General features: G+C 33.3%; 1 protein-coding gene and 1 long non-coding RNA gene across 2 annotated transcripts in view; both read left to right on the top strand.

Annotated features, from left to right (window-relative positions):
* tnni1c (troponin I, skeletal, slow c) overlaps positions 1-14,172 on the top strand; it is a 363,446-nt gene that overhangs the window by 36,041 nt on the left and 313,233 nt on the right. The gene's annotated exons all lie outside the window — the stretch shown is intronic.
* Positions 6,541-9,928, top strand: LOC308694325. Its single transcript, XR_014030581.1, has 4 exons — positions 6,541-6,597; positions 7,170-7,236; positions 8,888-9,015; positions 9,845-9,928. It is a non-coding gene; the product is annotated as an uncharacterized lncRNA (long non-coding RNA).

Below are 14,172 nucleotides of genomic sequence, written 5' to 3'. Positions count from 1 at the left end.
AGATGTTATTTTATATTATTGCATATTATATTATTTGTGTGAAATATACATTATTTTATAAAATCTCTGTTTCTCACTATCACTGTGCTCTGGAATGTGGAGAAGCAGAAGGAGGGGGATGTCAGAATGCGGAGGGCGCGCGCACCACTCAGGCCGGGGCTGTGCTGGAGAGGCGCTTCAGTAAACACTCTGTGATCTTTTGTGACTTGAATGGCTTTCTTGAATGGCTTTTCAACCTTAGTGAAATGAGCATGAGAACTGTATGTTTTTCAACTTTAGTTTAATTGGCACGATCATTATTTTAAAGGATAGAATGTGTTTTGTATGACATTGTTTAATCACAGTGTCTGAACAACACATTTCAGATGTCAGAACTCAAATGCGAAGGGTGGCAGGGGGAAATCCCATGACCCCATCTCCTCTGATGTCTGATCTCCATGCACACACACACACACACACACACACACACACACACACACACACACACACACACACACACACACACACGAGCTGGGGCCTCTGGTTGAGAGACTCATTGTAATTTGTTGTGACTCTCATTTTATTTAAACTTTTGGTGTGAGGTTTTAGTAAGCTATTTTATAAATATTTCATTTATATTGTTTTAAAAGAACTGAATGGCTTTTCAACATTTGTGTGAGATAAACTTCCACACTTTTTCCCTTCTCAGTTTCACATGACAGCCCGGATACGCTCAGGAATATGTAGGGAGGATCTTGTGTGATACCAGCTTCAAAAACACATGCAACACACTAACTGTCATGTTCAAAAGGCATCAACAGGCTTCAAACAATCAGACTTTCTGTCAGATACCATAACATATTGTTTAATCACAGCGTCTTCAAAACCTTCTGTCCATATCAAAAGGCATCAAACTAGCTGTCATAGCCATGATGTAATTATTAAAACACTTTCTGTCCATATCAAAAGGCATCAAAAGACTTCAAAATCATACTAACTGTCAACCTGTCAATCAAAAATCAAAACTGTCAACCTGTCAATCAAAAATCAAAACTAGCTGTCAAAAAGACTTCAAAAGCCCTTTGATCTCCTTTGATCTCATCTCATCTTCTTTGATCCCTTTGATCCTATGCCAAAAGGGGCGGGGCACCTGTCAATCAATCATTTTTGACAGGTGGGCCATGGTATCAACTACTAAGGTATAATAGCACAATGTATTATTACATTGTAATAAAGGTATAATTTCACAATGTATTAGTACATTGTAATAAATGTATAATTACACAATGTATTATTACATTGTAATAAAGGAATCATTTCACAATGTATTATTATACTGTAATAAAGGTATAATAACACAATGTATTATTACATTTTAATAAATGTATAATAACACAATGTATTATTACACTGTAATAAAGGTATTATAAGACAATGTATTATTACACTGTAATAAAGGTATAATAAGATAATGTATCATTACACTGTAATAAAGGTATAATACCACAATGTGTTATTACACTGTAATAAAGGTATAATAGCAAAGTGTATTATTACATTGTAATAAAGGTATAATAACACAATGTATTATTACATTGTAATAAATGTATAATAACACAATGTATTATTACACTGTAATAAAGGTATAATAACACAATGTATTATGGCACTGTAATAAATGTATACTAATAATGTATTATTACACTGTAATAAAGGTATAATAACACAATGTATTATTACATTGTAAAAAATGTATAATAACACAATGTATTATTACACTGTAATAAAGGTATAATAACACAATGTATTATGGCACTGTAATAAATGTATAATATAATGTATTATTACACTGTAATAAAGGTATAATAACACAGTGTATTATTACACTGTAATAAAGATAGACAATGTATTATTACATTGTAATAAATGTATAATAACACAATGTATTATTACACTGTAATAAAGGTATAATAGCACAGTGTATTATTACATTGTAATAAAGGTATAATAACACAATGTATTATTACATTGTAATAAATGTATAATAACACAATGTATTATTACACTGTAATAAAGGTATAATACCACAATGTGTTATTACACTGTAATAAAGGTATAATAGCACAGTGTATTATTACACTGTAATAAAGGTATAATTACACAATGTATAATGGGACTGTAATAAATGTATAATAATAATGTATTATTACACTGTAATAAAGGTATAATAACACAGTGTATTATTACACTGTAATAAAGATATAAGACAATGTATTATTACACTGTAATAAAGGTATAATAACACAGTGTATTATTACACTGTAATAAAGATATAAGACAATGTATTATTACACTGTAATAAATGTATAATAACACAATGTATTATTACACTGTAATAAAGGTATAATAACACAGTGTATTATTACACTGTAATAAAGATATAAGACAATGTATTATTACACTGTAATAAATGTATAATAACACAATGTATTATTACACTGTAATAAAGGTATAATACCACAATACCACAATGTGTTATTACACTGTAATAAAGGTATAATAGCACAGTGTATTATGGGACTGTAATAAATGTATAATAATAATGTATTATTACACTGTAATAAAGGTATAATAACACAATGTATTATTACATTGTAAAAAATGTATAATAACAAAATTTATTATTACACTGTAATAAAGGTATAATAACACATTGTATTATTACACTGTAATAAAGGTATAATTACACAATGTATTATTACACTGTGATAAATGTATAATAGCACAATGTATTATTATATTGTAATAAATGTATAATTACACGATGTATTATTACATTGTAATAAAGGTATAATAACACAATGTATTATTACATTGTAATAAATGTATAATAACACAATGTATTATTACACTGTAATAAAGGTATAATAACACAGTTTATTATTACACTGTAATAAAGGTATAATTTCACAATGTATTATGGCACTGTAAAAAGGTAGAATTACACAATGTATTATGGGACTGCAATAAATGTATAATAAGAATGTATTATTACACTGTAATAAAGGTATAATAACTAGGGTTGGGTATCGGTTGGGTTTTATCCGACTCGGTATTTTTCAAATGGTTCCGGTGCTTAAACGGTTCTTGAAACGGTACTTAAGAAAACTAAACCACACACCCTTTATCAAAAAAATAATACATCTCTCTCTCTGTGTGTGTGTGTGTGTGTGTGTGTGTGTGTGTGTGTGTGTGTGTGTGTGTGTGTGTGAGAGTGATTTTCTGATTTCTGATTAAATGAAAAATTGTGCCGTTTAAAAGGCTACTGATGTAGCACAAAACACTTGAGTTAACATCAAAATTTTTTCTTCTAATATTATGACTTTTACAAAACAGAGAAATATCTGACACTGAGCAGAAATATTTAACACACACAGTATAGCCTCATATAAATATACTTGATATTGATATACTTCATACTTGATATGCAAGATTTGCAGTTGGCATAGACTTATCCGAAGAGGAACACTGGCAGCTGAACTTGAACTTTAGTCAGGCGTGTCAGAGGTTTTGGGTTCTAATCCGCATTCGTAGTTTTTTATTTTTTATTTTTATTTTTTTATTTTTTTACGATTATGCTCATCAGTGGTTGTATATCAAGCAGGGACACTTTGTGTCCATTATATTTTGTGATTTCACCAGAATGAATAGATAGGCGTCGTCTAAAATTCTGTCATCATATACTCACCCTCATGTTGTTTCAAACCTGTATGAATTTCTTTCTTCTGCTGAACAGGAAGGAAGATATTTAGAAGAATGTCAGTAACCAGACAGTTTCTGGTCTCATTGACTTCCATAGGCTAGTAGGAAAAAAAATACCATGGAAGTAAATGAGACCAGAAACTGTCTGGTTACTGATATTATTCTAAATATCTTCCTTTCTGTTCAGCAGAAGAAAGAAATTCATAAAGAATTGAAACAACATGAGGGTGAGTATATGATGACAGAATTTTCATTTTAAAGTGGAGTATCCCTTTAAATCAAACTTCATTCACGCACATATGAAACCCTTGCATACACATATAGGCCTACTAAGTAGTCATACATGTATACTGCTGGATGCTCAAACTAATATGAAATGCTCAACATCACATCTAAAGTCGCTCACGCACAAACTCTACACACACGAGACGCGCGGAACTCTCCGCGCATACTCATCTGAGACGCGAGCACACACACACACACACACACACACACACACACACACACACACACACATACACACACAAACTCTCCGCGCACATAATCATATAGACGGCGCCTCATAAATAGATCGATCTCCGCAACGAAGCGCGCGTCCGAGTGACAGTGCGGTGTGCGCGCGCCACAAGAGAAAACACTGTATCCGCGCCACTGATCGCAGCGGCAACGAGCACTTTGATCACTTGATTAATCGCCTCTTATTTAACAAACGAACTAAATTAATGCTCGCTCTGCTGGTTTACTGGAGATGTTTTATTATTGGATCATTCGTGCCGCGAGATGTTTTATAGGGGGCGGTAAAAAAACGTCAGGCACCGAAATCAGGCACCGAAAGTTTCGTTCTTATTCGGTCTGGTTACTACCGTTTACGTCGGAACCGGTTCCCTATTGGAACCGGGTCTCGGTACCCAACCCTAATAATAACACAATGTATTATTACATTGTAATAAATGTATAATAACACAATGTATTATTACACTGTAATAAATGTATAATACCACAATGTATTATTACACTGTAATAAAGGTATAATTACACAATGTATTATACTGTAATAAAGGTATAATAACACAATGTATTATGGGACTGTAATAAATGTATAATAATAATGTATTATTACACTGTAATAAAGGTATAATAACACAATGTATTATTACATTGTAAAAAATGTATAATAACACAATTTATTATTACACTGTAATAAAGGTATAATAACACATTGTATTATTACACTGTAATAAAGGTATAATTACACAATGCATTATTACACTGTGATAAATGTATAATAGCACAATGTATTATTATATTGTAATAAATGTATAATTACACGATGTATTATTACATTGTAATAAAGGTATAATAACACAATGTATTATTACATTGTAATAAATGTATAATAACACAATGTATTATTACACTGTAATAAAGGTATTATAAGACAATGTATTATTACACTGTAATAAAAGTATAATAACACAGTTTATTATTACACTATAATAAAGGTATAATTTCACAATGTATTATGGCACTGTAAAAAGGTAGAATTACACAATGTATTATGGGACTGCAATAAATGTATAATAAGAATGTATTATTACACTGTAATAAAGGTATAATAACACAATGTATTATTACATTGTAATAAATGTATAATAACACAATGTATTATTACACTGTAATAAATGTATAATACCACAATGTATTATTACACTGTAATAAAGGTATAATTACACAATGTATTATACTGTAATAAAGGTATAATAGCACAGTGTATTATTACACTGTAATAAAGGTATAATAGCACAGTGTATTATTACACTGTAATAAAGGTATAATTACACAATGTATTATGGGACTGTAATAAATGTATAATAATAATGTATTATTACACTGTAATAAAGGTATAATAACACAATGTATTATTACATTGTAATAAATGTATAATAACACATTGTATTATTACACTGTAATAAAGGTATAATTACACAATGTATTATTACACTGTGATAAATGTATAATAGCACAATGTATTATTATATTGTAATAAATGTATAATAACACAATGTATTATTACACTGTAATAAATGTATAATACCACAATGTATTATTACACTGTAATAAAGGTATAATTACACAATGTATTATACTGTAATAAAGGTATAATAGCACAGTGTATTATTACACTGTAATAAAGGTATAATTACACAATGTATTATACTGTAATAAAGGTATAATAGCACAGTGTATTATTACACTGTAATAAAGGTATAATTTCACAATGTATTACACTCTAAAAAATGCTGGGTTATTTTTTAAACCCAAATGCTGGGTTGAGCATTTTGACTATGTTGCTGGGTTATTTTTTCCGTAATCAGCTGACAATGACCCAGCATTTGGGTTTGTTTTGGAAATTTTGACCCAGCGCCTCCTCGCGAGTCGCGCGCTTTTGTCCACACTGTTCAAATCACTACGTCAACAGGAGGACGAGAGGTTCAAGCAGGAGCGAGCGTAAAGGTGAGCAACCCTGTTTTATTACAACTTTCCTTTTGTTAAGTAACGTTAGTCAAATAAGTCAGAAAGTCAACAAGAAGTTATGTTGAAATGAACTATGAATTATTGACGACGTCGACGTCTGTCGAACTAGCGACCGTTATGCTAACGTTAACGTTACGTTACACATAACATTCATTATTTTTACACGGTCTGTAATCAATTATTCCACTTAAAACACGGTCACAATGTCTAAGTACAGTTGTTGGTGTCTGTTTTATCTCCAGAAATGTTGCGGGTTACTTGACTCGGCGGATGGATGCAGTGTAACGTCACTGGCTAGTGGCTGGATATGCTAAAGAAGCTGTAAGTCTAACGTTACCTATTATTTAACTGTGTTTGTTAGTCATTTTCGAAAGGTAGCTTTACATAAAATATTGAATTATGCTGCAGTATGTTCTCTGTGTTTGGGTGTGTGCGCCTTAGTTCAATTTGGCTAAGCATTTCTGCAGAAAACAGTGTCATCGTCCAGCTCAGTACAATTCTTATCAAAAACTGTCATTGTTCATTTGAAGTCAGTTCAGTGTTGCTTCAGTTACGTTCAGAAACTATGTAAAGATAATCAAAGTAGTTACTGAAGTACAATTTGGTCTTAAACCGGCTCTGAAAAAAAGAGTCCACAAAATATCCACAAAATTAACATTTCTTCTGTTTACAGTCTTGTGAATTAACAATAGTTAATTAAGCTGTTAAAAATTATTTAGTCTATTTATTTATTTTATTTTTTTAATTAAGTAATGATTCATTAAAATTATTTAAATATATTTTTTTTAAATTAACTGGAGCCAGCATAAAAATTAATTTTAAAAACATTGTATAAGACATGCTAAATTTGTAAAGATATTACTAATCAGATGTTTCCTTCTTTTCTTTTACAGCAATGGACATTTTTGTTCAACAAATCTCCTCAACTGGAGTCTTGAGTGCCTCATTGAAAAATTGCTGGTAAATATGTGATGAACAATTTTGCATTTCAAATTCTCTTTCTTAGTATGTAATCTTTTTTTCACAGTTGCATCCAGTGCCAACCCTAACCCTTAAATAGTTCGCCCAAAAATGATATTTAACCCATGATTTACTCACCCTCAAGCCGTTTGAGATGCATATGTCAATCTTTTTTCAGACGAACACATTTTCAGTTATTTTAGGAAATGTCTTCGATCTTTCAGTGGTTATAATGTCAAGCAATGGGGTCCACCTCCTTCAAGTCCCAAAATGTGCATGCATCCTTCACAAAAGTAATCCATCCGGCTCCAGGGGGATAAACGAAGGCCTTCTGAGGGTAATCCGTGCGGTTTTGTCGTAAAAACATACATATTTAAAACTTTAGAAACGAAAATAACTGGCTTCCGGTAGCGTTCGACGCGCGTTCATGGAGATGGATGCTGGCGTATGACGTAGCGTAGAAAGCGTCGTGACGTAGAACGAACGTAGAGTTTTGTTTTGCTCTGCTCTCTGGCTGCGCTGTCACGTTCGTTCTACGTCACGACGCTTTCTACGCTACGTCCTACGGATTACTTTTGTGAAGGATGCATGCACATTTTGGAACTTGAAGGAGGTGGACCCCATTGCTTCACATTATAACCACTGAAAGATCTAAGACATTTTCTAAAAAAAACTGAAAATGTGTTTGTCTGAAAAAAGATTGACATATGCATCTCGAACGGCTTGAGGGTGAGTAAATCATGGGTTAAATATCATTTTTGGGCGAACTATCCCTTTAACAAAGTTTGCTACACCATTCACAATAAGCTCAAAAACATGAATGGCCAATTTACTTGTCCAAGTACAAGCACATGACAAGACAATTTAAATCAGTTATATTGTAGGGCTGGCATAGGGTACCACTTCTGTGCCTAGTCGTTGTCAGTGTAATTTCATAGATAGCCGTGCTTGTTTGCCCCTTTCTTGGTTTAAGGCAGTGGTTCTCAAATGTCCTGGGACCCCCATAATTTAGGATGTCTCACCCAATTTAAATTTTGCAGTCTGTACTAATGAGCTGAATCAGGTGTGTTAAATGAGGGAGAGATACAAAATGTGCAGTGGTATGGGGTCCCCAGGACGGGTTTGAGAAGCACTGCTTTAAGGGATAGTTCACCTGAAAAGGAAAATTCTGTCGTCATTTACTCACCCTCATGGTATTACAAACCTGAATGATTTTCTTCTCCTGAACACAAAAGAAAAAATGTTGGTAACAAAACAGTTAACAATAGCCATTGACTTTTATAGTACTTTTTTCCTATTATGGAAGTCATTGGTTACCGTCAACTATCTTGTTGACATTCTTTAAAAAATCTTTTTGTGTTCAGCAGAAGAAAGAAACTTCAAAAAAAGTTCCAAAAAAAGGTTTGGAACAACGTGAGGGTGAGTAAATGAGGCGAGTAAATTTGACATGAGGGTGAGTAAATTTGCATTTTAAGGTGAACTATACCTTTAATAACACTAAATGTTTTCAGATTACCAGAGTACATATTTAACTGTTATATATTTAAGCTAATTTCACTCATTCTAAGTTGACCTTAGTTAGAAATGCACTTTGCTTAATTTAAAAGCTGATGAACGAACAAGTTCTAATTTGCCATTTTTCTATTCTTAGATTCCAAAGGCATACTAGCACTTACAATCCTGCCTGTCATTCTTCCCCCGCCTGTGTACAAGATTGGCCACAAAACCTTTCGGCCAACTATTCAAGAGACAAGAACCTCATTCATTGATGTACAACCGGTAAGTAAAACAACTGGGGACAAAAAGGGCAGGCTCATTTCTTTACACCTTTTTGTAGGGCTGCACGATAAATCGTTTTATTGCTGCTTGAATCTAACATGCATTTCATTTTCTCACAACTCTTTAAAGGATTAGTTCACCCCAAAATGAAAATTTCCTAATAATTTACTCACCCCAATGTCTTCCAAGATATCCATGTCTTTCTTTCTTCAGTGGAAGAGAAATTAAGTTTTTTGAGGAAAACATTTCAGGATTATTCTACACAGAATGGACTTTAATGACAACCAACTATCCCAACGTTCAAAGAAGGTTCAAATGTCAGTCTCAGAGCAGCTTCAGAGTCTCTACACAATCCCAGTCGAGAAATAAGGGTCTTATCTAGCGAAACCATCAGCCATTTGTGGTTTAATAGTATATAAATGTTTTTTTTTTTGTTTTTTGTTTTTAAATGACCGATGGTTTCGCTAGATAATACCCTTATTTCTCAACTGGGATTGTGTAGAGACTCTGAAGCTGCATTGAGACTGACATTTGAACCTTCTTTGAACATTGGGATAGTTGGTTGCCATTTAAGTCTATTCTGTGTAGAAACATACTGAAATGTTTTCCTCAAAAAAACTTAATTTCTTTTCCACTGAAGAAAGAAAGACATGGATATCTTGGATGGCACTGGGGTGAGTAAATGATTAGGAAATTTATATTTTGGGGTGAACTAATTCTTTAAGTTAATTTAAGATGGTATTTAACTAATTTAAGACTGCTCTTATGAAAACCTAAGACACACTTTTAAATAATTATCTGTGTCTGATATTGTCTTTCCCTCATTTAGTCTGGAACCAACATGGTGCTTTACCTGGAAAGGCAGAGAGAAGCAAAACCCTTCCCCTTTGTCTTGGAGCTTGGAATGGCTGGACAGTTTTTTGGTGAATGGGGAAACTCTGGAAAAGTTGACTCTGTTTTTTTTTTTTTATCATTTTGGGAAGATAATTTTTAGCTAGGCTATTTTACAGTTTATAGGTATAGAGTTTCATGTTTTTATTTTGCTACACAGGACTAAATGATTGCTTATTTAAAATGAATTGCAATGTATGTACTTACTGTTTATACGCAGAGATGTGCCTCTCATTTTTGCTGCACAGGACTAAATGATTGCTTATTTAAGTGAATTACAATGTATGTACTTACGTGTTTTTTATTGTATTCTTTGTGAATAGAATCTTAAGCTGTAGGCTATTTTACAGTTTATAAGTGAAGAGTTTTGAATTTTGAGAATCTTACCATTTTATAATATTTTAACATACCAACATTTTAGCACAAATGATTTTTGTGGGCCTCCGTTTATGTTACAGATGTCTGTTTTTTTTAACATGAATGTATTTTTGATTATATTAATTTCCTGGAATAAACACTTTAATTGAATCAATAAACAGTAGTGTTATTATTGTTATTAATATTTTTTTATTCGTTTTTATTATCTAAAATTAATAACCTGTAGCATAGGGGTTGTTTGACCCAGCACTGATTAAAAACAACCCAGCAGATGGGTTAATGTATAAAAACCCAGCCTGCTGGGTCAAAATAACCCAGCATGTGTTCTGTCCAATATTTACCCAGCGCTGGGTTGCCAAATAACCCAAATTGGGTTGTTTTTAACCCAGCATTTTTTAGAGTGTATGGCACTGTAAAAAGGTATAATAACACTGTGTATTATTACACTGTAATAAAGGTATTATAAGACAATGTATTATTACACTGTAATAAAGGTACACTCTAAAAAATGCTGGGTTAAAAACAACCCAATTTGGGTTATTTGGCAACCCAGCGCTGGGTAAATATTGGACAGAACACATGCTGGGTTATTTTGACCCAGCAGGCTGGGTTTTTATACATTAACCCATCTGCTGGGTTGTTTTTAATCAGTGCTGGGTCAAACAACCCCCATGCTACAGGTTATTAATTTTAGATAATAATAATAAAAAAACGAATAAAAAAATATTAATAACAATAACAACACTACTGTTTATTGATTCAATTAAAGTGTTTATTCCAGGAAATTAATATAATCAAAAATACATTCATGTTAAAAAAAACAGACATCTGCAACATAAACGGAGGCCCACAAAAATAATTTGTGCTAAAATGTTGGTATGTTAAAATATTATAAAATGGTAAGATTCTCAAAATTCAAAACTCTTCACTTCTAAACTGTAAAATAGCCTACAGCTTAAGATTCTATTCACAAAGAATACAATAAATAACACGTAAGTACATACATTGTAATTCACTTAAATAAGCAATCATTTAGTCCTGTGTAGCAAAATAAAAACATGAAACTCTATACCTATAAACTGTAAAATAGCCTAGCTAAAAATTATCTTCACAAAATGATAAAAAAAAAAAAACGGAGTCAACTTTTCCAGAGTTTCCCCATTCACCAAAAAACTGTCCAGCCATTCCAAGCTCCAAGACAAAGGGGAAGGGTTTTGCTTCTCTCTGCCTTTCCAGGTAAAGCACCATGTTGGTTCCAGACTAAATGAGGGAAAGACAATATCAGACACAGATAATTATTTAAAAGTGTGTCTTAGGTTTTCATAAGAGCAGTCTTAAATTAGTTAAATACCATCTTAAATTAACTTAAAGAATTAGTTCACCCCAAAATATAAATTTCCTAATCATTTACTCACCCCAGAGCCATCCAGGATATCCATGTCTTTCTTTCTTCAGTCGAAAAGAAATTAAGTTTTTTTGAGGAAAACATTTCAGTATGTTTCTACACAGAATAGACTTAAATGGCAACCAACTATCCCAATGTTCAAAGAAGGTTCAAATGTCAGTCTCAATGCAGCTTCAGAGTCTCTACACAATCCCAGTTGAGAAATAAGGGTATTATCTAGCGAAACCATCGGTCATTTAAAAACAAAAAAAAAACATTTATATACTATTAAACCACAAATGGCTGATGGTTTCGCTAGATAAGACCCTTATTTCTCGACTGGGATTGTGTAGAGACTCTGAAGCTGCATTGAGATGGACATTTGAACCTTCTTTGAACGTTGGGATAGTTGGTTGTCATTAAAGTCCATTCTGTGTAGAATAATCCTGAAATGTTTTCCTCAAAAAACTTAATTCCTCTTCCACTGAAGAAAGAAAGACATGGATATCTTGGAAGACATTGGGGTGAGTAAATTATTAGGAAATTTTCATTTTGGGGTGAACTAATCCTTTAAAGAGTTGTGAGAAAATGAAATGCATGTTAGATTCAAGCAGCAATAAAACGATTTATCGTGCAGCCCTACAAACAGGTGTAAAGAAATGAGCCTGCTCTTTTTGTCCCCTGTTGTTTTACTTACCAGTTGTACATCAATGAATGAGGTTCTTGTCTCTTGAATAGTTGGCCGAAAGGTTTTGTGGCCAATCTTGTACACAGGCGGGGGAAGAATGACAGGCAGGATTGTAAGTGCTAGTATGCCTTTGGAATCTAAGAATAGAAAAATGGCAAATTAGAACTTGTTCGTTCATCAGCTTTTAAATTAAGCAAAGTGCATTTCTAACTAAGGTCAACTTAGAATGAGTGAAATTAGCTTAAATATATAACAGTTAAATATGTACTCTGGTAATCTGAAAACATTTAGTGTTATTAAAGGTATAGTTCACCTTAAAATGCAAATTTACTCACACTCATGTCAAATTTACTCGCCTCATTTACTCACCCTCACGTTGTTCCAAACTTTTTGTGAAGTTTCTTTCTTCTGCTGAACACAAAAAGATTTTTTAAAGAATGTCAGTAACAAGATAGTTGACGGTAACCAATGACTTCCATAATAGGAAAAAAGTACTATAAAAGTCAATGGCTATTGTTAACTGTTTTGTTACCAACATTTTTTCTTTTGTGTTCAGGAGAAGAAAATCATTCAGGTTTGTAATACCATGAGGGTGAGTAAATGACGACAGAATTTTCCTTTTCAGGTGAACTATCCCTTAAAGCAGTGCTTCTCAAACCCGTCCTGGGGACCCCATACCACTGCACATTTTGTATCTCTCCCTCATTTAACACACCTGATTCAGCTCATTAGTACAGACTGCAAAATTTAAATTGGGTGAGACATCCTAAATTATGGGGGTCCCAGGACATTTGAGAACCACTGCCTTAAACCAAGAAAGGGGCAAACAAGCACGGCTATCTATGAAATTACACTGACAACGACTAGGCACAGAAGTGGTACCCTATGCCAGCCCTACAATATAACTGATTTAAATTGTCTTGTCATGTGCTTGTACTTGGACAAGTAAATTGGCCATTCATGTTTTTGAGCTTATTGTGAATGGTGTAGCAAACTTTGTTAAAGGGATAGTTCGCCCAAAAATGATATTTAACCCATGATTTACTCACCCTCAAGCCGTTCGAGATGCATATGTCAATCATTTTTCAGACGAACACATTTTCAGTTATTTTAGAAAATGTCTTAGATCTTTCAGTGGTTATAATGTGAAGCAATGGGGTCCACCTCCTTCAAGTCCCAAAATGTGCATGCATCCTTCACAAAAGTAATCCGTAGGACGTAGCGTAGAAAGCGTCGTGACGTAGAACGAACGTGACAGCGCAGCGAGAGAGCAGAGCAAAACAAAACTCTACGTTCGTTCTACGTCACGACGCTTTCTACGCTACGTCATACGCCAGCATCCATCTCCATGAACGCGCGTCGAACGCTACCGGAAGCCAGTTATTTTCGTTTATAAAGTTTTAAATATGTATATTTTTACGACAAAACCGCACGGATTACCCTCAGAAGGCCTTCGTTTATCCCCCTGGAGCCGGATGGATTACTTTTGTGAAGGATGCATGCACATTTTGGGACTTGAAGGAGGTGGACCCCATTGCTTGACATTATAACTACTGAAAGATCGAAGACATTTTCTAAAATAACTGAAAATGTGTTCGTCTGAAAAAAGATTGACATATGCATCTCAAACGGCTTGAGGGTGAGTAAATCATGGGTTAAATATCATTTTTGGGCGAACTATCCCTTTAAGGGTTAGGGTTGGCACTGGATGCAACTGTGAAAAAAAGATTACATACAAAGAAAGAGAATTTGAAATGCAAAATTGTTCATCACATATTTACCAGCAATTTTTCAATGAGGCACTCAAGACTCCAGT

The sequence above is a fragment of the Scardinius erythrophthalmus genome, assembly GCF_964197995.2.
Source record: "Scardinius erythrophthalmus genome assembly, chromosome: 8".
Classification (NCBI taxonomy): Eukaryota; Metazoa; Chordata; class Actinopteri; order Cypriniformes; family Leuciscidae; genus Scardinius; species Scardinius erythrophthalmus.
Note: the sequence above shows the minus strand (reverse complement) of the source record. Positions and strands in the feature narration are given on the sequence as shown.